Source organism: Balaenoptera acutorostrata, chromosome 9, assembly GCF_949987535.1.
Source record: "Balaenoptera acutorostrata chromosome 9, mBalAcu1.1, whole genome shotgun sequence".
Lineage (NCBI taxonomy): Eukaryota > Metazoa > Chordata > Mammalia > Artiodactyla > Balaenopteridae > Balaenoptera > Balaenoptera acutorostrata.
The window spans coordinates 62,215,691-62,243,359 of record NC_080072.1 but is presented as its reverse complement, the minus strand read 5'-3'; the positions used below and the strand labels follow the sequence as shown (position 1 = coordinate 62,243,359).

General features: G+C 38.4%; 1 long non-coding RNA gene across 1 annotated transcript; it reads left to right on the top strand.

Moving 5' to 3' along the window:
* Positions 1-1,394: 1,394 nt before the first annotated feature.
* Positions 1,395-27,659, top strand: LOC130708792 (uncharacterized). The gene is made up of 3 exons (XR_009009157.1): positions 1,395-1,543; positions 26,096-26,390; positions 27,349-27,659. It is a non-coding gene; the product is annotated as an uncharacterized LOC130708792 (long non-coding RNA).
* The last annotated feature ends 10 nt before the right edge of the window (positions 27,660-27,669 follow it).

Here is a 27,669-nt window from a genome sequence, read left to right as displayed (position 1 = left end):
TAAGACAGAAAACAAAAGGCATGAAATCAATGCTCTGAATGTAAATGAGACAAATAAATGTCAGTGCAGCAGGAGGGGAGAGCAATAAAGTGAGCAGGCCTGAGTGATGGTGGTAACCTGCTGAATTCTCAGGTCACAGAGTAATTTACTGACTGGTCCTAGGCCACTAGATAATTATCCAGACAGCCCTGATTCTGGTGCAAAGCCTCCTGCTGCTTATGTTATTAATACCAGCAGCAATCAGCGGGCGTTGGTGGGAGCAAACCGAGTCCCCAGGCTGCTGAGTGAATGCAGAGGCACCTTCCAGGGCCCTCTGAGCTGGACCTCACCAGGAAAACTGGTCGGCTCCAACATTCAGCTCTTTGCCCAGCTGCTGTGTGGTCCCCAGGGAGAGTCTCCCCAAGGGTGGCTGAGGGCTTGGACAAAGGAATAAGATACCCAAGTTCTGGAGTTTGACCACCTTGTGCAAAGAACCTCTGCCCTGTCCCCCCTTGGACCTGACTGGAAAGTGACTTTGAGGCCTCCCCAGAATAACTTAAATTAATATCCATGGAGCAATGTCAAACACTTCTCTTTGACATGGCGTGGGAATTAGACTCCACCGCGTTCATATGGGGCCAGGGAAAGTGATGGTGTCTGTTTTAGGGTTTAATCATTTGGGAGCTTGACCTCAGGTAACCCTGAAGGGATTTTAGGGGGCAGTTGGTATGGGAGTAGGGCTCTCTTATCCCATGTCCCTCTTTAAAATATGATAACATATGCAAAGTGCCCAGCACATAGTAGACATTTTCAATCAATGTGACTGTACTCCCTCTTCTTCCTCCTATGACATTATGTGGCGAATGGCCTCCTGACTGATCTTTCATTTTCTTTTCCCTTCAGGACAGTTGTTCTCATCCTGGGACAATTTTGCTTCCTAGAGAACATTGCCAATGTCTGAAGAGACATTTTTGCTTTCATAACTGGGGGCAGGAGAGCTGATGGTAATTAGTGGGTAGAGGCCAGGGATGTAGGATGCTAAACATCCTACAATGCACAGGACAGCCCCTCACAACAGAGAATTAATCAGTTCAAATATCAGTAGTGCCGAGGTTGAGAAAACCTGCTCTAGGAGATTCTGCACACTGCAGCCAGAGTAATCCTATTAAAGACAAATCTTAAGTCACTTTCTTGCTTAGGAAGTTCCAAATGGTTTAGTCATCATAATTGCATAACTAATTATTCACTCAATATGTATGGAGCACCTGCCCTGTGGCAGGCACTGTGAGATTGCACAGATACATCTGCGTAGACCCTGCCCTTGAACTGATGATTGCAAAACACTGACTTTCTGTCATCTCCAGGGTAAAGTCCAACCAACTGAAAGTAGAGAGGGAATGTAGGGGAATGAAAAATGAGAACTTGGTTTCAGGACACGAGGAGTGATTCTGCTTGTGGGACATCCAAGCAGACTGGACAGAAAGGACAAGAAATAGCACTCTAGATGCCGCAGAACTCTCTACAACCAGAGTGGTGGGGGTGGAGTGCTGTGTTTCTAGTTTCAGTAAGTAGAACTCCCAGCTTCTCAGGTGCCAAGCCTGAAGCCCAGGCTTCCTTCTTGAGCCTTCTCTCTTTCTCAGACTCTCAATTCAAGTCTTTTTTGTGTATTCAGTGAAGGAATTATGCCCCAATGCTTAAAGTATCTATTGTGTGTAATGAATTAACTTTTCTCCATTGCATCTAGAAATGGCACCATCCTTAAGAGAATTAAAAAAAAAAAAAGTCAATCGAAATATTTTCTGTAAGATTTAATTTTATCGGGGGACTGTTGTTGAAAAAGGTTCCCGTGCATCACGTCTCTATGGCTTGTGTTTTAGTTAAACTCATTATTATGATCTTCAAATATTTTTTTCTTTGGAGAAATGTCTATCCAGGTCTTTTGCCCATCTTAAAGCCAGGTTATTTGTATTTTTGCTATTGATCTGTAAAAGTTTCTTGCATATTTTTAGTATTAACCCCTTATCAGATGTGTGGTTTGTAGATATTTTCTCCCATTTCATAGGCTGCTTTTTCATTTTGTTGATTTGTTTCTTTTGCTGCTTGTGCTTTTGGTGTCATATCCAAAAAAGTCATTGCCAACGCCAATGTCAGGAAACTTTCCCCCTATATTTTCTTCTAAGGGTTTTACAGTTTCAGGTCTTAACTTTACGTCTTTAATACATTTTGGGTTGATTTTAGTGTATAGTGTAAAATAGGGTTCCAATTTCATTCTTTTGCATGAGAATTCCCGTTTTCCCAGTACCATTTATTGAAGAGGCTATCCTTTCCCCATCGTGTATTCTTGGCACCCTTGCTGAAGATCATTTTACCATAAATGTGTGGGTCTATTTTGGGGTTCTTTATCTGTTCCACTTGTCTCTATTTCTATTTTTATGCCAGAACCATACTGTTTTGATTATTATAGCTTTGTGATATGTTTTGAAACAAGGACGTGTGATGCCTCCAGCATGGTTCTTCTTTCTCAAGATTGCTTTGGCTATTCAGAGTCTTTTGTAGTTCCATACAAATTTCAGCGTTGTTTTTTCTATTTCTGTGAAAAATGCCATTGGAATTTTTATAGGGATTGCATTGAATCTGTAGTTTTTTTGAGTAGTATGGACATTTTAACAATATTCTTCCAATCCATGAGTACGGAATATCAGAATATCTTTCCATTTATTTGTGTCTTCTTCAATTTCTTCCACTAAAATCTTATCATTCTCAGTGTATAAGTCTTTGACCTCCCTGGTTAAATTTATTCCTAAGTATTTTATTGTTTTTCATGCTACTGTAAATAGGATTGTTTCTTTATTTCTCTTTTTGATAGTTTATTGTTAGTATATAGACACAACAACTGATTTTTGTATGTTGATTTTGTATCCTTCAAATTTACTTTTGGTGGAGTCTTCAGGGTTTTCTATATAAAATATCATGTCATCTGCAAATAGAAGCAGTTTTACTTCTTTCTGATCTGAATGTCTTTTATTTATTTTTCTTGCCTAGTTGCTCTGGCTAAGATTTCCAGTACTTTATGGAATAAAAATGGTGAGAGTGGGCATCCTTGTCCTGTTCCCAATCTAAGAGGAAAAACTTTTAGCTTTTCACTGTTAAGTACGATGTTGGCTGTAGGTTTGTCATCTATGGCCTTTATTATGTTGAGATATGTTCCCTCCATACCCACTTTGTTGAGAGATTTTATCATAAATAGACGTTGAATTTTGTCAAATGATTTTTCTGCATCTATTGAGGTGACCATATGATTTTTATCCTTTGTTAATGTGGTGTACCACATTGACTGATTTGCAGGTGTTGAACCATTCTTGTATCCTGGAATAAATCCCACTTGATCATGGTGTATGATCCTTTTAATATATTGTTAAATTCAGTTTTCTAATATTTTGTTAAGGGTTTTTGCATCTATGTTCATCAGGGATATTGGCCTATAACTTTCTTTTCTTGTGACATTTTTGCCTAGTTTTGGTATCAGTGTAATGCTGGCCTCATAACATGAACTTGGAAATGTTCCCTCCTCTTCTATTTTTTGGAAGAGTTTGAGAAGGGTTGCTAATAATTCTTCTTTAAATGTTTGGTAGAATTCACCAGTGAAACCATCTATCCTGGAATTTTGTTTGTTGGGAGGTTTTTGATTACTGATTCAATCTCCTTACTAGTAATTTGTTCATTCAGATTTTCTTTTTCTTCATAATTCAGTCTTGGTAAGTTGTAGTTTGCTAGGAATCTATCCATTTCTTATAGGTTGTCCAATATGTTGGTGTATAATTGTTCATAGTAGTCTCTTATGATCCTTTGAATTTCTATGGTATTAGTTATAATGTCTCTTCTTTCACTTATAACTTTATTTATTTAAGTAAGTCCTCTCTCTTTTTATCTTGGTAATTCTAGCTAAAGGTTTATTATTAAAAAAAAATAGCTCACAGTTTCATTGATCTTTTTGTATTTTTAGTCTCTATTTCATTTTTTTCTGTTCTGATTTTGTTATTTCCTTCCTTCTACTAACTTTGGGCTTAGTTTGTCTTCTTCTTCTTCTTTTTTTTTGTTCCTTGAGATATAAAGTTAGGTTGTTTATTTGAAATATTTCTTTTTTCTTAATGTAGGTATTTATCACTATAAATTTCCCTCTCACAACTGCTTTTAATACATCCCATAAGTTTTGGTATGTTATGTTTCCATTTTCATTTGTCTCAAGATATTTTTTGATTTCTCTTTTGATTTTTTTCTTTGACCCATTGGTTGTTCAGTACTGTGTTCCTTAATCTCCACATATTTGTGAAGTCCCAGTTTCCTTCTTGTAACTCATTTCTAATTTCATACCACTGTAATAAGAAAAGATGATTAATATGATTTCAATCTATTTAAATTTATTAAGACTTTTTTTGGTGGCCTAACATATGATCTATCCTAGAGAGTGTTTCATGTGTGCTTGAGTAGAATGTGTATTCTGTTACTGTCAGATGGAATGTTCTATAAAAGTTTATTAGGTCTATCTCATCTAATGCGTTGTTTAAGGCCAATGTCTCCTTGTTGATTTTCTCTCTAGATGATCTATTCATTACTGAAAGTGGGTTATTGAAGTACCCTACTATTATTATATTGCTGTCTAGTTCTGATCTGTTCATATTCAGATCTGTTAATATTTGCTTTATATATTTATTTATCCTGTTGTTGGGTGCATCTATATTTATAATTATTATATGCTCTTGATGAATTAACCTCTTAATTATTATAGACAATAATAACAACATTTATTATTATTATCTTCTTTGTCTCTTGTTACAGTCTTTGGCTTAAAGTCTGTCTGATGATTATAGTCTGTCGCAGTGTGGGTCTCTTCTGATTTATCTTATTTGGTACTCTCTGGGCTTCCTGGATCTGGATATCTGTTTCTTTCCCCAGGTTCGGGAAGTTTTCAGCCAATTTTTCTTTGAATCGGTTTTCTGCCCCTTTCTTTCAATTATAATTCTGGGACCTCTAGAATGCATATATTGGTCTGCCTGATGGTGTCCCACAAATCTCTTATCGTCACTTTTTCTCACTCTTTTCTTTTTGCTCCTCTGATGCAATGAATTCCATTGCCCTGTGTTCAAGTTGGCTGATCCTTTCTTTCACTTGATGTAGTCTCTTGTTGAACCCCTTTATTGAATTTTTCATTTTGGTTATTATACTCCTCAGTTCTGTGATTTCTGTTTCGTATTCTTATATTTTTCGTCTCCGTTGGAATTCTCACTTTGTTCATGAATTGTTCTCCTGACTTAAGTGAGCATCTTTATGACCATTTTTTAAAAATTGAAGTATAGTTCATTTACAATGTTGTCTTAGTTTCTGGTGTACAGCAAAGTGATTCAGTTATACATATGTATATATATATTCTTTTTCATATGCTTTTACATTATGGTTTATTATAAGATATTGAATATAGTTCCCTGTGCTATACAGTAGGACTTTTTGTTTATCTATTTTATATATAGTAGTTTGTATCTGCTAATCCCATACTCCTAATTTATCCCTCCCTCCCTTTCCCCTTTCATAACCGTAAGTTTGTTTTCTATGTGTGAATCTGTTTCTGCTTTGTAAATAAGTTCATTTGTATCATATTTTAGATCCCTCATATAAGTGATATTATATAATATTTGTCTTTCTCTGTCTGATTTACTTCACTTAGTATGGTAATCTCTAGGTCCATCCATGTTGCTGCAAATGGCATTATTTCATTCTTTTTTTATGGCTGAGTAGTATTCCATTGTGTGTGTGTGTGTGTGTGTGTATATATATATATATATATATATATATATATATATATATACACACACATACCACATCTTCTTTATCCATTCATCTGTCAATGGACATTTAGGTTGCTTCCATGTCTTGGCTACTGTAAATAGTGCTGCAATGAATATTGGGGTACATGTATATTTTTGAATTATGGTTTTCTCCAGATATATGCCTAGGAGTGGGATTACTGGATCGAATGGTAGCTCTATTTTTATTTTTTAAGGAACCTCCATACCTTTCTCCATAGTGGCTGTACCAATTTACATTTTCACCAACAGTGTAGAAGGGTTCCCTTTTCTCCATACCCTCTCCAGCATTAGTTATTTGTAGACCTTTTTATTTTTGGCTGTGTCACACAGCTTCTGGGATCTTAGTTCCCTAAGCAGGGATCCAACTCAGACCCTCAGCAGTGAAAGCATGGAGTCCCAACCACTGGACTGCCAGGGAATTCCCTTATTTGTAGACTTTTTTTTTTTTTTAACATCTTTATTGGGATATAATTGCTTTACAATGGTGTGTTAGTTTCTGCTGTATAACAAAGTGAATCAGCTATACATATATATACATCCCCATATCTCCTCCCTCTGTGTCTCCCTCCCACCCTCCCTATCCCACCCCTCTAGGTGGACACAAAGCACCAAGCTGATCTCCCTGTGCTATGCAGCTGTTTCCCATTAGCTATCTATTTTACATTTGGTAGTGTATATATGTCCATGCCACTCTCTCATTTCATCCCAGCTTACCCTTCCCCCTCCCTGTGTCCTCAAGTCCATTCTCTACATCTGTGTCTTTGTTGCTGTCCTGCCCCTAGGTTCATCAGTACCATTTTTTTTTTGGTTAAGATTCCATATATATGTGTTAGCATATGGTATTTGTTTTTCTCTTTCTGACTTACTTTACTCTGTATGACAGTCTCTAGGTCCATCCACCTCTCTACAAATAACTCAATTTTGTGTCTTTTTATGGCTGAGTAATATTCCACTGTATATATGTGCCACATCTTCTTTATCCATTCATCTGTCGATGGACATTTAGGTTGCTTCCATATCCTGGCTATTGTAAATAGAGCTGCAATGAACACTGTGGTACATGACTCTTTTTGAATTATGGTTTTCTCAGGGTATATGCCCAGTAGTGGGATTGCTGGGTCATATGGTAGCTCTATTTTTAGTTTTTTAAGGAACCTCCATACTGTTCTTCATAGTGGCTGTATCAGTTTACATTCCCACCAACAGTGCAAGAGGGTTCCCTTTTCTCCACACCCTCTCCAGCATTTATTGTTTGTAGACTTTTTGATGATGGCCATTCTGACTGGTGTGAAGTGATACCTCATTGTAGTTTTGATTTGCATTTCTCTAATAATTAGCAATGTTGAGCATCTTTTCATGTGCCTATTGGCCATCTGTATGTCTTCTTTGGAGAAATGTCTAATAAGGTCTTCTGCCCATTTTTTGATTGGTTTTTTTTTGTTGTTGTTATTGAGTTGTATGAGCTGTTTGTATATTTTGAAAATTAAGCCCTTGTTAGTTACATCATTTGCAAATATTTTCTCCCAGTCCATAGGTTGTGGGTTTTTTTTTTTTTTATGGTTTTCTTTGCTACGCAAAAGCTTATAAGTTTGATTAGGTCCCATTTATTTATTTTTACTTTTATTTCTATTGGCTTGGGAGACTGACCTAAGAAAACATTGCTTTGATTTGTGTCAGAGAGTGTTTTGCCTATGTTCTCTTCTGGGAGTTTTGTTGTGTCATGTCTTATATTTAAGTTTTTAAGCTATTTTGAGTTTATTTTTGTGTAGGGTATGAGGGAATGTTCTAACTTCATTGATTTACATGCAGCATCCAACTTTCCCAACACCACTTGCTGAAGAGACTATGACCATTATTTTGAATGCTTTATCAGGTAAATCCCTTATCTCCGTTTCATTAAGGTCTGTTTCTAGAGTTTTATCTTTTAACTTTGTTTGGAACATATATCTCTGTTTCTTCATTTTCTTTGGCTCTTTGTGTTGGTTTATGTAAATTAGATAAAAGAGCCAACTCTCCCAGTCTTGATGGAGTGGCCTCATGTAGGAGATGAACCTTATTGCTCAGCCCAGCCCTAGCTCTTAATTGTCTCACAAACCTTTGTGATTGTCCAAAGTGCCTTCTTTGTTCTTAATGACTATTTAGTAGTAGGCGTGTCAAGACCTGTCAGTGTGCCAAAGGGGAGGAATGCATTTAGTACCTAGATGCAGGCTGATTGGAACAGGCAGCAGGTGGGAAAGTATGTATTTAAGTCCCTTTCAGGAAGAAACTGGTAGATGAGCATTTTTGCCTGTTCCCTCTGTGCTTGGCCTGAGGTGTGTAACCAGGGTGGTGTATTCCTGAAACCATTAAGAACTGTGTCTTTGTTTGCTACAATCCTGTGGGACTTGTGGATGCAAGCCCCACTGGCTTTCAGAGCCTGGTGTTCTGGGGGCCTATCCCTCAGGTTAAAAGTTAGATCACAAAATGTGGGTCCAAACCCTTTGCATTTCAGGGAGAAGCTGGGTGTTGGGAATGCCTTCCCAAGTACATGGTGCTGTGCTGGGAGTAGAGTCTATGGTGAGAGTGTGTCTCAGTTTTTCCTACCTGTTTTGATATGGGTATTTTCTCATTTGCCTGACGTGTAAGAGTTTCTCAGCTAGTTTCTGTACTTATTTCAGAGGGAACTGCTCTGTCTATAGCTGTATATTTGGAGTGTGCATGGGAGAACGGGAGTTCAGGAGCCTCCTGTGTCAGCAACTTGGTCAAACTCCTGAATGTCCTTAAGGTTTTTAACTAAAAAATAATAGGTTAGGTGTGGAGGGAAAAGATGTATGTGTATATTTTGACAGGAGGGTGAAGTGGTATGTGTGGTGGTGTGTGTGTGTGTGTGTGTGAGTGTGTGTGTGTGTGTATTAGGGGAAGGGGAAGGTAGGTAGTGGATGTGTGTAAAGCCTTCCATTTTTACTCAGAAGGTTATTGTGATGATAAAGGCGGTTTTACAGGATTTTAGAAATTGTTAAGTGCTGTAGAAATGTAGTCGCTATTATTGTTAGTGCCTGGAACAATATAAGCCAGCCTCTTGGAGATGGCATCACATTGGGCTGAGCACCAGGATTTTCTCTCCTAACCCCTTCAAAGCTTTGCTTCTTCAAAGCCCTGCCTTCAAAGGGCTTCTCCTTGGCCTAGAAGCAGAGGGGGAGTATAGAATTTATACCATCTATCCAAGTCAAGACAGATTAGAAAGGAAGGCAGGGACACTTCCCTAAGCACTGTGAGCAGGTACTCCCTTGCAGCAGGGAGTGAGGGCCCCGAGAGGCTTCTTGGTGGTTTGTATTTGGCATAAACTGAGATGAGTTGTTGTGTTGTCTCTAGCCACACAGACGTCGCCAAAGGACATTGACTCCTTAATATGCACAGCAGCCGGGCAGTGAGCTTCAAGGTAAGACGCTGCTTGTCCAGGTACAGGTATAGGGGCTTTACTTTCTCTGGAGGGATCTCGGAAGTGAGAACTAGCCTGGATGTCAGGACATCTGAATTCAAGTTCAGGCTTTGCCATTCACCAAGTGTGACCTCAGGCAAGTTCTTTTATCATTCTGGACCTCAGTTTCCTTAAGTATGAAGTTAAGGAATAGAATTTAAGTTGTAAGGGCACTGTTCAGAATAAGAAAAGAGACTTCTCCCCTCCTTTTCCTTAGAGCATTTTTAAAAGAAAACTTACAAATTCTTTCTCTACCCCTTTGAGATGTATGTAAATCTTTTCAAAAGCATCTTGCCAGTTTTACAACCCAGGAATGCCTTTCAAGGACTTGGGAACCATCTCTCTTTTTAAAATTGTGGCGAAATATATATAACATAAAATTTACCATGTTAGCCATTTTAAAGTGAATGGTTCAGTGGCATTAGATAGATTCTCATTGTTGTACGATTGCATCACTATCCATCCTGGGAGACTTCTCTTTGAAAGGTAAACCATTAAGGGAGACAGAACACCTATATCCCAGTTTCTGGGAGAAGGTAGGAACCTAACCTCAGCGGGTGACCTGCTCCAAGTTGTAAAACTTCCTCCTTTCATAAAGATATGAGAAGTTTATTTTTCTTTTGGTTAAAACCAATTGGCAGACATAGATGGCCACCTCAGTTACCAGGTGAATATAGGATAAACTATATGTGACAAGTCCTCTTACCTGAGGACTAGCTCTTGTTTCGCTTGAGAACATGTTTGAAATGGATTGCATCTGCTTTGGTTTGTTAGGGCTGCCATAACAAAATACCACAGACTGGGCACCTTAAATGGCAGAAATTAATTTTCTCACAGTTCTGGAGGCTAAAAGTCCAAGATCAACGTGTCGGCAGGTTTTGTTTCTTCTGAGGCCTCTCCTTGGCTTGCAGATGGCTTCCTTCTTGCTGTGTCCTCACATGGTTTTTCTGTTGTGCATACACACCCTGGTGGCTTTCATTTTATTTATTTATTTATTTAAATTTTATTTTATTTTTGGCTGTGTTGGGTCTTCATTGCCACATGCGGGCTTTTCTCTATTTGTGGAGAGCGGGGGCTACTCTTTGTTGCGGTGTGCAGGCTTCTCATTGCGGTGGCTTCTCTTGTTGCAGAGCACAGGCTCTAGGCGCGCGGGCTTCAGTAGTTGTGGCGCGTGGGCTCAGTAGCTGTGGGGCACGGGCTTAGTTTCTCCGCGGCATGTGGGATCTTCCTGGACCAGGGCTTGAACCTGTGTCCCCTGCATTGGCAGGTGGATTCTCAACCACTGCGATACCAGGAAGGTCCCCTTGGTGGCTCTTTGTGTGTCCAAATTTCCTCTTCTTATAAGGACCTGAGTCAGATTGGATTAGGGCCCTCCTTTTAATCACCTCTTTAAAGGTCCTATCTCCAAATACAGTCATATTGCAAGGTTCTGGGAGTTAGGACTTCAACATATAAATTTTGAAGAGGAAAAGATTCAGCTTGTAACAGCTGTATAAAAGGGTGAGATTTCTTTCTGTCTTTGTAATCTCTTAGTGGATTGCCTGTTCTTGCATCATATTCTGGTTTAATACTTATTCAACTTTTAAATTGTTCAATAAACAATTTAATAAAATTGTTTTCTTTCTCTTTGGCCTTTGAGGAGAAGGTTTCTGGGCTGGGAAGAGATTTTGTTTTTAGTTATATTTCCCCAACAGTATAAACAGTACTGAAGTGGGAACCAAGGTAAAAGTTTTGAGGTCTGCTCACTATGGAAAGAAGATGTATAGAGTCACTTCCTGTTTGGAGCCCTGATTTCCCAATCTTGATGGGCAAGTGGAAGGTGGTTCTTGATTGAGATTCAAGTTATTTCTCCAAATTCTATGTCCTATGGAAATGAAATGTCTCAATTCTTTTTCTTATAAAATGTACTGATGGTAGCGGGTTGGGGAGAAGGTGGAGGGGGAAAGGCCAGAGCAAGAGCAGCCTACAAGAGCACATTCTCTAAAAGACAGCAGTTCCAGTTGCCTCCAGATTCCTATTAAAATATCTGGATAAATGAAACTCCTTTTATCAGCATTCCCCAAAGGATTCCAAGATGCATGCAAATTACCCTGGGCCTAAGGATTCACTGGCTGTGAGATGACAGCAGGTTGATCTCCTCTAAGCCAATTTCCCAATTTCTCTCCTTTTTAAAAAAATTGAAGTATATCTGATTTATAATATTATATTAGATTCAGGTGTACAGCAGATTGATTCAGTATTTTTACAGATTATACTGCATTAAAAGTTGTTATAATAACTATAATTCCCTGAGCTATACAATATATCCTTGTTGCTTATCTATTTTATACCTCATAGTTTGAATCTTTTGATCCCATACCCCTATCTTGCCCCTTCCTCCTCCCCTCTCCCCACTAGTAACCACTACTTTGTTTTTCAAATCTGTGAGCCGGTTTCTATTTTGCTGTATGCATTCCTTTGTTTTATTTTTTTAGATTCCACATATAAGCGATATCATATAGTACTTGTCTTTCTCTGTCTGAGTTATTTCACCAAGTATAATATTCACTAGGTCTATCCATGCTGCCGTAAATGGCAGAATTTCATTCTTTTTTATGGCTGAGTAACATTCCATTACCGTTGTGATATATATGTGATATATATATCACATCTTCTTTATCCATTCCTCTGTTGATGGACATTTAGGTTGCTTCCATGTCCTGGCTACAGAAATAGAGCTGCAATGAACATTGGGGTGCATGTGGCTTTTTGAATTATAGTTTTCTCAGGGTATATGTGCAGTAGTGAGATTGCTGAGTCATATGGTAGTTCTATTTCTAGTTTTTTAAGGAACCTCCATACTGTTCTCCATAGTAGCTGTACCAATTTACATTCCCACCAACAGAGTAGGAGGGTTCCCTTTTCTCCACACCCTCTCCAGCATTTATTAATTGTAGACTTTTTGATAATGGCCATTCTGACTGGTGTGAAGTGATACTTCATTGTAGTTTTGATTTGCATTTCTCTAATAATTAGCAATGTTGAGGATCTTTTCATGTGCCTTTTGGCCATCTGTATGTCTTCTTTGAAGAAGTGTCTGTTTAGATCTTCTGCCCAATTTTTGATTGAGTTGTTTGTTTTTTTGTTATTTAGCTGTATGAGCTGTTTGTATATTTTGGAAATTAATCCCTTGTTGGTCACATCATTTGCAAATATTTTCTACCACTCTTTATGTTGTCTTTTTGTTTTGTTTATGGTTTCCTTTGCTGTGCAAAAGCTTTTAAGCTTAATTAGGTCCCATTTGTTTATTTTTGTTCTTATTTCCATTACTCTAGGAGACGAAAGACGAATCCAAAAAGATATTGCTGTGATTTATGTCAAAGTCTGTCCTGCCAATGTTTTCCTTTAGGAGAATTATAGTATCTGGTCTTACATTTAGGTCTTTAAACCAGTTTGAGTTTATTTTTGTGTATGGTGTTAGAGAAGTTTCTAATTTCATTCTTTCACATGTAGCTGTCCAGTTTTCACATCAGCACTTATTGAAGAGACTGTCTTTTCTCCATTGTGTATTCTTGCCTCCTTTGTTGTAATTAATTGACCATAGGTGTGTGGGTTTATTTCTGGGCTTTCTATCCTGTTCCATTGATCTATATGTCTGTTTTTGTGCCAGTACCATACTGTCTTGATGACTGTAGTTTTGTAGTATAGTCTGAAGTCAGGGAGCCTGATTCCTCCAGCTCCATTTTTCTTTCTCAAGGTTGCTTTGGCTATTCAGTGTCTTTCCATACAAATTTAAAATTTTTTTGTTCTAGTTCGGTGAAAACTGCCATTGATAATTTGATAGGGATTGCATTGAAATAGATTGTCTTGGGTAGTATAGTCATTTTGACAATATTGATTCTTCCAATCCAAGAACATGGTATATCTTTCCATTTGTTTGTGTCATCTTCAATTTCTTTCATTAGTGTCTTATAGTTTTTGGCATACAGGTCTTTTGCCTCCTTAGGTAGGTTTATTCCTAGGTATTTTATACTTTTTGTTGCAATGGTAAATGGGGTTGTTTCCTTAATTCCTCTTTCTGATCTTTCATTGCTAGTATATAGAAATACAACAGATTTCTGTACATTAATTTTGTATCCTGCAACTTTACCAAATTCATTGATGTGCTCTAGTAGTTTTCTGGTGGTGTCTTTAGGATTTTCTATGTAAAGTACCATGTCATCTGCAAACAGTAACAGTTTTACTTCTTCTTTTCCAATTTGGATCCCTTTTATTTCTTTTTCTTCTCTGATTGCTCTGGCTAGGACTTCCAAAATTATTTTGAATAAAAGTGGCAAGAGTGGACAGCCTTGTCTTGTTCCTGATCTTAGAGGAAATGCTTTCAGTTTTTCACCATTGAGAATGATGTTTGCTGTGGGTTTGTCGTTTATGGCCTTTATTATGTTGAGGTAGGTTGCCTCTATGCCCACTTTCTGGAGAGTTTTTATCATGAATTGGTGTTGAATTTTGTCAAAAGCTTTTTCTGCATCTATTGAGATGATCATATGGTCTTTACTCTTCAGTTTGTTAATGTGGTGTATCACACTGATTGATTTGCGGATACTGAAAAATCCCTGCATCCCTGGGACAAATCCCACTTGACCATGGTGTATGATCCTTTCATTGTATTGTTGGATTTGGTATGCTAGTATTTTGTTGAGGATTTTTGCATCTATGTTTATCAGTGGTATTGGCCTGTAATTTTCGTTTTTTGTGGTATTTTTGTCAGATTTTGATATCAGGGTGATGGTGACCTCTTAGAACGACTCTAGAAGTGTTCCTTACTCTAATTTTTTGGAATACTTTCAGAAGGATAGGGGTTAACTCTTCTCTAAATGTTTGATATAATTTGCCTGTGAGGATATCTGGTCCTGGACTTTTGTTTGTTGGGAGTTTTATTGAAAAATTGAAAATCACAGATTCAATTTCAGTACTTGTAGTTGGTGTGTTCGTATTTTCTATTTCTTCCTGGTTCAGTCTTGGGAGATTGTACCTTTCTTAGAATTTGTCCATTTTATTGGCATATAATTGCCTGTAGTAGTCTCTTATGGTCCTTTGCATTTCTGTGGTGTGAGTTGTAACTTCTCTTTTCATGTCTAATTTTATTGATTTGGGCCCTCTCCCTTTTTTTCTTGATGAGTCTGGCTAAAGGTTTATCAATTTTGTTTGTCTTTTCAAAGAACCAGCTTTTAGTTTCATTGATCTTTTCTATTGTTTTCTTAGTCTCTGTTGTATTTATTTCTGCTCTGATCTTTATTATTTCTTTGCTTCTACTAACTTTGGGTTTTGTCTGTTCTCCTTTCTCTAGTTGTTTTAGGTGTAACGTTAGGTTGTTTATTTGAGATTTTGCTTGTTTCCTAAGGTAAGATTGTATTGCTGTAAACTTCCCTCTTAAAACTGCTTTTGCTGCATCCCATAGGATTTGGATCATCATGTTTTCATTGTCATTTATCTCTAGGTATTCTTAAATTTCCTCTTTGATTTCTTCAGTGATCCATTATTGTTTGGTAGCATACTGTTCGGCCTCCAGGTGTTTGTGTTTTTTGCAGTTTTCTCTTGTATTTGATTATTTAAAAAATTATTTTTATTTATTTATTTATTTATTTTAGTATTTATTTATTTATTTTTTGTCCACACCACGTGGCATGTGGGATCTTAGTTCCCTGACCAGGGGTTGAACCCATGCCCCCTATATTGGAAGCACAGAGTCTTAACCACCGGACCACCAGGGAAGTCCTCTTGTAGTTGGTTTCTAATCTCATAGCATTGTGGTTGGAAAAGATACTTGATATCATTTTAATTTTCTTAAATTTACCGAGGCTTGCTTTGTGGTCCAGCATGTGATCTATCCTGGAGAATGTTCCTTGTGCCCTTGAAAAGTATGTGTATTCTGCTGTTTTTGGATGTATTGTCCTGTAGATATCTATTAAGTTCAACTGGTCTATTGTGTCATTTAAGACCATTATTGCCTTATTGATTTTCTGTCTGGATGATCGCTCCACTGATGTAAGTGGGTTGTTAAAGTCCCCCGCTATTATTGTATTATTGTCAGCTTCTCCTTTTATGTCTGTTACTATTTGCTTTATATATTTAGGTGCTCCTGTATTTGGTGTGTATATGTTAACGAGTGTAAAATCCTCTTCTTTTATTGATCCCTTTATCGTTATATGGTGTCTATTGTTATAACCTTTTAAAAAAGTCTATTTAGCCTGACATGAGTATTGCTACCCCTGCTTTCTTGTTGTTTCCATTTGCATGAAATATCTTTTTCCATCCCCTCATGTTCAGTCTGTGTGTGTCTTTACCTCTGAAGTCATTCTCTTGTAGGCAGTATATAGAAGGGTCTTGTTCTTTTATCCAATCAGCCACCCTATGTCTTTTGATTGGAGCATTTAGTCCATTGACATTTAAAGTAATTATTGATAGATATGTACTTATTATTTTTTATAAATTTATTTATTTGTTTTTATTTATTTTCTGTGTTGGATCTTCGCTGCTGTGCGCGGGCTTTCTCTAGTTGCAGCGAGCGGGGGCTACTCTTTGCTGTGGTGTGCAGGCTTCTCATTGTGGTGGCTTCTCTCATTGCAGAGCATGGGCTCTAGGCATGCGGGCTCAGTAGTTGTGGCTCACGGTCTCTAGAATGCAGGCTCAATAGTTGTGGTGCATGGGTTTAGTTGCTCCATGGCATGTGAGATCTTCCCGGACAAGAGCTCAAACCTGTGTCCCTTGCATTGGCAGACAGATTCTTAACCACTGCACCACCAGAGAAGTCCCAGTAGGTATGTACTTATTGTCATTTTATTACTTGTTTTCCAATTGTTTTTGTAGTTCTTCTCAGTTTGTTTCTTCTTTTTGTTTCAACCATTGTGGTTTGATGATTTTCTTTTGTAGTATGCTTGTGTCCCTTTCTTTTTAGTTTTTGTGTATATATTATAGGGTTTTAAAAAATAAATTTTATTTATTTATTTATTTATTTTTGGCTGAGTTGGGTCTTTGTTGCTGTATGTGGGCTTTCTCTAGTTGTGGCGAGTGGGGGCTACTCTTTGTTGCGGAGCATGGGCTCTAGGCACATGGGCTTCAGCAGTTGTGGCACACAGGCTCAGCAGTTGTGGCGCACAGGCTTAGTTGCTCCATGGCATGTGGGATCTTCCCAGACAAGAGCTGGAACCCATGTCCCCTGCACTGGCAGGCAGATTCTTAGCCACCAGGGAAGCCCTATATTATAGGTTTTTGATTTGTGGTTACCATGGGTTCATATATGTCTACTATATCTACTTGTCTTAAACTGGTATGAATTTAAATTAAAACACATTTTAAAAGGTCTACATTTTTTATTACCCTCCCCCACATTGTGTTTTTGATGTCATATTTTACATCTTCCTGTTTATCTCTTAACTGTTTATTATAGTTATAGTTGCTTTTACAGTTTTTTTGTCTTTTAATCTTCAGAGTGGCTTATTTAAATGGTTGATCCTTGGTCTTTATATTTGCCTCTCCTAGTGGGGTTTTCCCTTTCTTATATATACTTACTTCTTTTCCTCTTAGAGAAGACCCCTTAACATTTCTTTAAGGGTAGGTTTAGTATTGATGAGCACCTTTAGTTTTTGCTGGTCTGAGAAGTTCTTTATCTCTCCTTCTATTCTAAATAATAATATTACTGGGTAGAGTATCCTAGATTGCAGGTTTTTCCTTTTCAGCACATTAAATATATCATGCCACTCCCTTCTGGCCTGCAAATTTTCTGCAGAGAAATCAACTGATAGCCTTAGGGTATTCCCTTATGTATAACTCTTTGTGTTTCTCTTGATGCCTTTAGAATTCTCTCTTTAACTTTTGCCATTTTAATTATGATATGTCTTGGTATGGGTCTGTTTGGGTTCATCTTGTTTGGGACTCTCTGTGCTTTCTGTACCTGGATATATGTTTCCTTCTTCACATTTGGGAAATTTTCAGCTATAATTTCCTCAAATAAATAATTAATCCTCTTCTCTCTCTCTCTTCTCCTTCTTGGACACATATAATATAAATGTTGGTATGCTTAATGTTTCCTCAGAGATCTCCTAGCCTATTTACAGTTTTTAAAATTTGTTTTTCTTTTTGCTGTTCTGATTGGGTGATTTCCATTTTTCTATCTTCCAGATTACTTATGCATTCTTCTGCATCTCTAAGTCTTCTAGCCATTCCTTCTAGTGTGTTGTTTTTTTTTTTAAATTTTAGCTATTGAATTTTTCATTTCTGATTGGGTCTTTTTCTATTTTCTAGTACCTTGTTAAAATTATCATTGTGTAAATCTACTCTTTTCCTTAATTCAGTTAACATTTTTATAACAAATGCTTTGAACTCTTTACATGGTAAGTTATTTATTTCTGTTTTATTCCTTATTTTTCAGGGGTTTTCTCTTGCTCTTTCTTTTTTTTTTTCTTTAACATCTTTATTGGAGTATAATTGCTTTACAATGGTGTGTTAGTTTCTGCTTTATAACAAAGTGAATCAGCTATACATATACATACATCCCCATATCTCCTCCCTCTTGCGTCTCCCTCCCACCCTCCCTATCCCACCCCTCTAGGTGGACACAAAGCACCGAGCTGATCTCCCTGTGCTATGCAGCTGCTTCCCACTAGCTATCTATTTTACATTTGGTAGTGTATATATGTCCATGCCACTCTTTCACTTCATCTCAGCTTACCCTTCCCCCTCCCCATGTCCTCAAGTCCATTCTCTATGCCTGCGTCTTTATTCCTGTCCTGCCCCTAGGTTCATCAGTACCTTTTTTTTTTTTTTTAGATTCCATATATATGTGTTAGCATATGGTATTTGTTTTTCTCTTTCTGACTTACTTCACTCTGTATGACAGTCTCTAGGTCCATCCACCTCACTACAGATAACTCAATTTCATGTCTTTTTATGGCTGAGTAATATTACATTGTATATATGTGCCACATCTTCTTTAAGCATTCATTTGTCAATGGACACTTAGGTTGCTTCGATGTCCTGGCTATTGTAAATAGAGCTGCAATGAACATTGTGGTACATGACTCTTTTTGAATTATGGTTTTCTCAGGGTACATGCCCAGTAGTAGGATTGCTGGGTCATATGGTAGTTATATTTTTAATTTTTTAAGGAACCTCCATACTGTTCTCCAGAGTGGCTGTATCAATTTACATTCCCACCAACAGTGCAAGAGGGTTCCCTTTCCTCCACACCCTCTCCAGCATTTATTGTTTGTAGATTTTTTGATGATGGCCATTCTGACTGGTGTGAGGTGATACCTCATTGTAGTTTTGATTTGCATTTCTCTAATGATTAGTGATGTTGAGCGTCCTTTCATGAGTTTGTTGGCAATCTGTACATCTTCTTTGGAGAAATGTCTATTTAGGTTTTCTACCCATTTTTGGATTGGGTTGTTTGTTTTTTTGATATTGAGCTGCATGAGCTGCTTGTATATTTTGGAGATTAATCCTTTGTCAGTTGCTTCATTTGCAAATATTTTCTCCCATTCTGAGGGTTGTCTTTTCATTTTGTTTATGGTTTCCTTTGCTGTGCAAAAGCTTTTAAGTTTCATTAGGTCCCATTTGTTTATTTTTGTTTTTATTTCCATTTCTGTAGGAGGTGGGTCAAAAAGGATCTTGCTGTGATTTATGTCATAGAGTGTTCTGCCTATGTTTTCTGCTAAGAGTTTGATGGTGTCTGGCCTTACATTTAGGTCTTTAATCCATTTTGAGTTTATTTTTGTGTATGGTGTTAGGGAGTGTTCTAATTTCATTCTTTTACACGTAGCTGTCCAGTTTTCCCAGCACCTTATTGAAGGGGCTGTCTTTTCTCCATTGTATATTCTTGCCTCCTTTATCAAAGATAAAGTGACCATATGTGTGTGGGTTTATCTCTGGGCTTTCTATGCTGTTCCATTGATCTATGTTTCTATTTTTGTGCCAGTACCATACTGTCTTGATTACTGTAGCTTTGTAGTATAGTCTGAAGTCAGGGAACCTGATTCCTCCAGCTCCGTTTTACTTTCTCAAGATTGCTTTGGCTATTCGGGGTCTTTTGTGTTTCCATACAAATGGTGAAATTTTTATTCTAGTTCTGTGAAAATGCTATTGGTAGTTTCATAGGGATTGGATTGAATCTGTAGATTGCTTTGGGTAGTATATTCATTTTCACAATATTGATTCTTCCAATCCAAGAGCATGGTATATCTCTCCATCTGTTTGTATAGTCTTTAATTTCTTTCATCAGTGTCTTATAGTTTTCTGCATACAGGTCTTTTGTCTCCCTAGGTAGGTTTATTCCTAGGTATTTTATTCTTTTTGTTGCAATGGTAAATGGGGTTGTTTCCTTAATTCCTCTTTCAGATTTTTCATCATTAGTGTATAGGAATGCAAGAGACTTCTGTGCATTAATTTTGTATCCTGCTACTTTACCAAATTCATTGATTAGCTCTAGTAGTTTTCTGGTGGAATCTCTAGGATTCTCTATGTATAGTATCATGTCATCTGCAAACAGCGACAGTTTTACTTCTTCTTTTCCACTTTGTATTCCTTTTATTTCTTTTTCTTCTCTGATTGCTCTGGCTAGGACTTCCAAAACTATGTTGAGTAATAGTGGTGAGAGTGGACATCCTTGTCTTGTTCCTGATCTTAGAGGAAATGCTTTCAGTTTTTCACCATTGAGAATGATGTTTGCTGTGGGTTTGTCATTTATGGCCTTTATTATGTTGAGGTAGGTTGCCTCTATGCCCACTTTGTGGAGAGTTTTTTTCATAAATGGGTGTTGAATTTTGTCAAAAGCTTTTTCTGCATCTATTGAGATGATCATATGGTTTTTATTCTTCAATTTGTTATTATGGTGTATCACATTGATTGATTTGTGTATATTGAAGAATCCTTGCGTACCTGGGATAAATCCCACTTGATCGTGGTGTATGATCCTTTTAATGTGTTGTTGGACTCTGTTTGCTAGTATTTTGTTGAGGATTTTTGCGTCTATATTCATAAGTGATATTGGTCTGTAATTTTCTTTTTTTGTAGTATTTTTGTCTGGTTTTGGTATCAGGGTGATGGTGGCCTCATAGAATGAGTTCGGGAGTGTTCCTTCCTCTGCAATTTTTTGGAAGAGTTTGAGAAGGGTGGGTGTTAGCTCTTCTCTAAATGTTTGATAGTATTCACCTGTGAAGCCATCTGGTCCTGGGTTTTGTTTTTTGGAAGATTTTTCATCACAGTTTCAATTTCAGTGCTTGTGATTTGTCTGTTCATATTTTCTATATCTTCCTGGTTCAGTGTTGGAAGGTTGTGCTTTTCTAAGAACTTGTCCATTTCTTCCAGGTTGTCCATTTTATTGGCATATAGTTGCTTGTAGCAATCTTTCATGATCCTTTGTATTTCTGCAGTGTCAGTTGTTAATTCTCCTTTTTCATTTCTAATTCTATTGATTTGAGTCTTCTCCCTTTTTTTCTTGATGAGTCTGGTTAGTGGTTTATCAATTTTGTTTATCCTCTCAAAGAACCAGATTTACTTTTATTGATCTTTGCTATTGTTTCCTTAATTTATTTTTCATTTATTTCTGATGTGATCTTTATGATTTCTTTCCTTCTGCTAACTGTGGGGTTTTTTTCCCCCTTCTTTCTCTAATTGCTTTAGGTGTAAGGTTAGGTTGTTTATTTGAGATTTTTCTTGTTTCTTGAGGTAGGATTGTATTGCTATAAACTTCCCTCTTAGAACTGTTTTTGCTGCATCGCATAAGTTTTGGGTTGTTGTGTTTTAATTGTCGTTTGTTTGCAGGTATTTTTTGATATCCTCTTTGATTTCATCAGTGATCTCTTGGTTATTTAGTAGTGTATTGTTTAGCCTCCGTGTGTTTGTATTTTTTATAGTTTTTCCCCATAATTGATATCTAATCTCAAAGCATTGTAGTCAGAAAAGATACTTGATATGATTTCAATTTTCTTAAATTTACCAAGGTTTGATTTGTGACCCAAGATATGATTCATCCTGGAGAATGTTCCATGAGCACTTGAGAAGAAAGTGTATTTTGTTGTTTTTGGATGGAATGTCCTATAAATATCAATTAAGTCCGTCTTGTTTAATGTATCATTTTAAGCTTGTATTCCCTTATTCATTTTAATTTTGGATGATATGTCCATTGGTGAAAGTGGGGTGTTAAAGTCCCCTAGTATTATGGTGTTACTGTTGGTTTCCCCTTTTATGGTTGTTAGCATTTGCCTTATGTATTGAGGTGCTCCTATTTTAGATATGTAAATATTTACAATTGTTATATCTTCTTCTTGGATTGATTCCTTTATCATTATGTAGTGTCCTTCTTTGTCTCTTGTAATAGTCTTTATTTTAAAATCTATTTTGTCTGATATGAGAATTGCTACTCCAGCTTTCTTTTGATTTCCATTTGCATGGAATATTTTTTTCTATCCTCTCACTTTCTGTCTGTATGTGTCCCTAGGTCTGAAGTGGGTCTCTTGTAGACAGCATATATACAGGTCTTGTTTTTCTATCCATTCAGCCAGTCTGTGTCTTTTGGTTGGAGCATTTAAGCAATTTACTTTTAAGGTAGTTATCGATATGTATGTTCCTATTACCGTTTTCTTAATTGTTTTGGGTTTGTTATTGTAGGTCTTTTCCTTCCCTTGTGTTTCCTGCCTAGAGAAGTTCTTTTAGCATTTGTTGTAAAGCTAGTTTTGTGGTGTTGAATTCTCTTAGCTTTTGCTTGTCTGTAAAGGTTTTCATTTCTCCATTGAATCTGAATGAGATCCTTGCTGGGTAGAGTAATCTTAGTTGTAGGTTTTTCCCTTTCATCACTTTAAATATGTCCTTCCACTCTCCTCTGGCTTGCAGAGTTTCTGCTGAAAGATCAGCTGTTAACCTTACAGGGATTCCCTTGTATGTTATTTCTTGCTTTTCCTTTGCTGCTTTTAATATTTTTTCTTTGTATTTAATTTTTGATAGTTTGATTAATATGTGTCTTGGCCTGTTTCTCCTTGGATTTATCCTGTATGGGACTCTCTGCTCTTCGTGGACTTGATTTACTATTTCCTTTCCCATATTAGGGAAGTTTTCAACTGTAATCTCTCCAAATATTTTTTCAGTCCCTCTTTTTTTTCTCTTCTTCTTCTGGGATCCCTATAATTTGAATATTGGTGAGTTTAATATTGTCCCAGATGTCTCTGAGACTGTCCTCAATTCTTTTCATTCTTCTTTTCTTTATTCTGCTCTGCGGTAGTTATTTCCACTATTTTATCTTCCATGTCACTTATGCGTTCTTCTGACTCAGTTATTCTGCTATTGATTCCTTCTAGAGAATTTTTAGTTTCATTTATTGTGTTGTTCATCATTATTTGTTTGCTCTTTAGTTCTTCTAGGTCCTTGTTAAATGCTTCTTGTATTTTCTATATTCTATTTTCAAGATTTGGATCCTCTTTAGTATCATTATTCTGAATTCTTTTTCAGGTAGACTGCCTATTTCCTGTTCATTTGTTTTGTTTGGTGGGTTTTTACCTTGCTCCTTCATCTGCTGTGTATTTCTCTGTCTTCTCATTTTGCTTAACTTACTGTGTTTGGGGTCTCCTTTTAGCAGGCTGTAGTTTTGTAGTTCCCGTTGTTTTTGGTGTCTGCCCCCAGCGGGTAAGGTTCGTTCAGTGGGTTGTGTGAGCTTCCTGGTGGAGGGGACTGGTGCCTGTGTTCTGGTAGATGAGGCTGGATCTTGTCTTTCTGGTGGGCAGGACCACGTCTGGTGGTGTGTTTTGGAGTGTCTGTGACCTTATGATTTTAGGCAGCCTCTCTGCTAATGGGTGGGGTTGTGTTCCTCTCTTGCTCGTTGTTTGGCATAGGGGTCCATCACTGTAGCTTGCTGGTCATTGAGTGAGTGTGGGTCTTAGCTTTGGGATGGAGATCTCTGGGAGAGCTTTTGCTGTTTGATATTATGTGGGGCCGGAAGATCTCTGGTGCACCAGTGTCCTGAACTCAGCTCTCCCACCTCAGAGACTCAGGTCTGACACCCGGCCGGAGCACCAAGACCCTGTCAGCCACACGGCTCAGATGAGAAGGGAGGAGAAAAAAGAAAGAAAGAAAGAAAAAATAATAAAATAACGTTATTAAAATAAAAAATAAAAAACTTTTATTAAAAAAATGTAATAAAAAGAAAGAAAGAAAGAAGAGGGCAACCACACCTAAAAACAAATCCACCAATGATAAGAAGTGCTAAAAACTATATTAAAAAAAAAAATACAGACAGAACTCTAGGACAAATGGTAAAAGCAAAGCTATACAGACAAAGTCACACAAAGAAGCATACACATACACAGTCACAAAATAGAAAAAGGAAAAAAAATATATAAAAGAAAAGGAAGAGAGCAACCCAATCGATAAACAAATCTGCCAGTGATAATAAGCTCTAAATACTAAACTAAGATAAACATAAAACCAGAAACAAATTAGATGCAGAAAGTAAAACCCAAGTCTACAGTTGCTTCCAAATTCCACCACCTCAATTTTGGGGTAATTCATTGTCTATTCAGGTATTCCAGAAATGCGGGATACATCAAGTTGATTGTGGAGATTTAATCCGCTGCTCCTGAGGCTGCTGGGAGAGATTTCCCTTTCTCTTCTTTGCACATCTTCTGGGGTTCAGCTTTGGATTTGGCCCCTCCTCTGTGTGTAGGTCGGCTGAGGGCATCTGTTCCCTGCCCAGACAGGAGAGGGTTAAAGTAGCAGCTGATTAGGGGGCTCTGGCTCACTCAGGCTTGGGGGAGGGAGGGATATGGAATGTGGGTTAAGCCTGTGCTGCAGAGGCCAGAGTGAAATTGCAATAGCCTGAGGCACACCGTGTGTTCTCCTGGCGAAGTTGTCCCTGGATCACAGGACCCTGGCAGTGGCAGGCTGCAGAGGCTCCTGGGAGGGAGGTGTGGATAGTGACCTGTGCTTGCACACAGGCTTCTTGGTGGCTGCAGTAGCAGCCTTAACGTTTCATGCCAGTCTCTGGTGTCCGTGCTGATAGCAGCGGCTTGCACACGTCTCTGGAGCTCGTTTAGGCGGTGCTCTGAATCCCCTCTCCTCGGGCACGCTGAAACAATGGTCTCTTGCCTCTTAGGCAGTTCCAGACTTTTTCCCAGACTCCCTCCTGGCTGGCTGTGGAACACTAGCCCCCTTCAGGCTGTGTTCACACAGCCAACCCCAGTCGTCTCCCTGGAATCTGACCTCCGAAGCTGGAGCCTCAGCTCCCAGCCACCCCCCTTCCTGGCGGGTGAGCAGACAAGCCTCTCAGGCTGGTGAGTGCTGGTCAGCACCGATCCTCTGTGCCGGAATCTCTTTGCTTTGCCCTTTGCACCCCTGTTTCTGTGCTCTCCTCCGTGACTCTGAAGATTCCCCCTGCCCACCCCCTGTCTCCGCCAATGAAGGGGCTTCCTAGTGTGTGGAAACCTTTCCTCCTTCACAGCTCCCTCCCAGAGGTGCAAGTCCCATCCCTATTCTTTTGTCTTTGTTTTTCCTTTTTTTATTTTGCCCTACCATGTGGGGATATTCTTGCCTTTTGGGACGTCTGAGGTCTTCTGCCAGCATTAAGTAGGTGTTCTGTAGGAGTTGTTCCACATGTAGATGTATTTTTGATGTGTTTGTGGGGAGGAAGGTGATCTCCATGTCTTACTCCTCCTCCATCTTGAAGGTCTCCTCTTGCTCTTTTAACTGAAAGCAGTTACTCTGCCTTTTCATTTTGCCTAACTTTCTCTGCTTCTATGAATTTAGGTGAAACAATTACCTATTGTGGTCTTGAAGTGGTGTTCTTACGTGGGAGCATTCATATACAGACTGCATGTGCCCAATGCCTTTGGTGAGAGAGCTGGATTTGATGTGGACCCAAGTCATGTCTTTCCTCAAGGTGTGCTGGCAGCTATCACCTTGGTAGGGAGTGGGACTAGAGATGGAAGTGCTAGAGCTGGAGCCCTTTGTAAGGTGAGACGTCCCCTCTGCTCTGGCTATCACACTCTATTGGGGGTGTGATCTAATCCCAATTGCTGGAGCAGAAGCCCTGAGGGTCTGGCCCAACCTGGCTCTGTTTCCTTTAATTGTGTGTTTTCCCTTCTGTCCTCACTGGGACCATTGCCACAGAAGGGAGCAGTGCTGAATCAATAATTCATAAGTGTGATGGAATTGTAGAATGGGGTCTATTATCATTTGAGGCTGCTAAGCGAAAGTTAGCCAAGTGTCCTCCCTCCAGCTCATCACTTCCAGAAGCATAAGAGAATATAAAGTACCCCATTGGTTTGGGTTTTGGATCCATTCAATTTGCTTTTTCATTTTTGTCCTGACTCTGCCTTGTTCCTTTTGAGACTAATTTGGTGCATCAACAGCTTCCCTCCCTCAAGCCCAATCTCAGCCATATTTGACTACTTTCTCTGCCCTTAACCCCACGTCCAACCCATTGCCAAGTCGGTTCTTCTGTCATCCCAATACCTGTCTCATCTGTTCATCTCTGCTCATAAAGCTCATAGTAGCAGCTTGATTTGATTTCACTGGGCCCACTCCTCAGATCGTCCTCCCAGCTACCTTTATTTGGTGAAGTGTTACCTGATTTTTAACACTCAGATTAAATTTGGCCAGTTTGTTAAATCTGTGCTGAAACTTCCCCTTGAGGGTTACTATACTGTATACTATGCTTTATACTTATTTTTTTTTATTGAAGTATAGTTGATTTACAATGTTGTGTTAATTTCTGTTGTATGGCAAAGTGATTCAGTTATACATATATATACATTTTAAAAAATGTCCTTTTCAGATTTCCCTGGTGGTACAGTGGTTAAGAATCCATGTGCCAATGCAGGGGGCACGGGTTTGAGCCCTGGCCCGGGAAGATCCCACACACCGCAGAGCAACTAAGCCCGTGCACCACAACTACCAAGCCTGCGCTCTAGAGGCTGCGAGCCACAACTACTGAAGCCCGTGCGCCTAGAGCCCGTGCTCCATAACAAGAGAAGGCCCCACAATGAGAAGCCTGCGCACTGCAACAAAGAGTAGCCCCCACTCACTGCAACTAGAGAAAGCCCGTGCACAGCCAAAGATAAATAAAATAAGTAAGTTAAAAAAAAAAGCTTTAAAAAAAATTCTTTTCCATTATGGTTTATCACATTATATTATTGAATATAGTTCCCTGTGCTATACAGTAGGATCCTGTCGTTTATCCATTATATATATAAAAGCTTACATCTGCTAACTCCAACCTCCCACTCCATCACTCCCCACCCCTCCCCCTGTCCCCCGCTTTGGCAACCACAAGTCTGTTCTCTATGTCTGTAAGTCTGTTTCTGTTTCATAGATAAGTTCATTTGTGTCATATTTTAGATTCCACATATAAGGGATATCATATGGTATTTGTCTTTCTATTTCTGACTTACTTCACTTAGTATGATGATCCCTCGTTCCATCCATATTGCAACAAATGGCATGATTTTGTCCTTTTTTATAGCTGAGTAGCATTCCATTTTATATATGTACCACATCTTCTTTATACATTCATCTGTCACTGGACATTAGGTTGTTTCCATGTCTTGGCTATTGTGAATAGTGCTGCTATGAACATAGGGGTGCACGTATTTTTTTGGACTAGAATTTTGTTTGGATATATGCCCAGGAATGGGATTGCTGGATCATATGGTAACTCTATTTTTTGTTTTTTAAGGAAGCTCCATACTGTTTTCCATAGTGACCACACCAACTTACATTCCCACCAACAACTTACATTCCCACCAATGGTGTAGGAGGGCTCCTTTTTCTCCACACTCTTTCCCACATTTGTTACTTGTAGGCTTTTTAATGATGGCCATTCTGACTGGTATGAGGTGATACTTCATTACAGTTTTGATTTGCATTTCTCTATTAATTAGTGATGTTGAGCGTCTTTTTATGTGCCTGTTGGCCATCTGTATATATATTCACTTATATTTTGTACACACCTCTTGTAGCCTTCATAATATCACAATGTGCAGTGGACTGAATGTGTCCCCCACCAAATTTATATGTTGAAATCCTCAGCCTCAATGAGATAGGAGATGGGGCCTTTGGGAAGTAATTACGTCACGAGTGTGGAGCCCTCATGAATGGGAACACAGCGAGAAGGCAGCAGTCTACAACACAGAAGAGGACTCTCACAGAACCTGACCATGCTGGCACCCTGATCTTAGACTTCCAGCCTCCAGAACTGTGAGAAATAAATGTCTGTTGTTTATAAGACACCCAGTCTATGGTAATTTGTTAACTAGAACTGACTAAGATACAATGTAATTACTTGTTTTTCATGCTTGTTCTCACTAGGCTGGGAAATCCTTCAAACAGGGATTAACTCCCCTCCCCCTT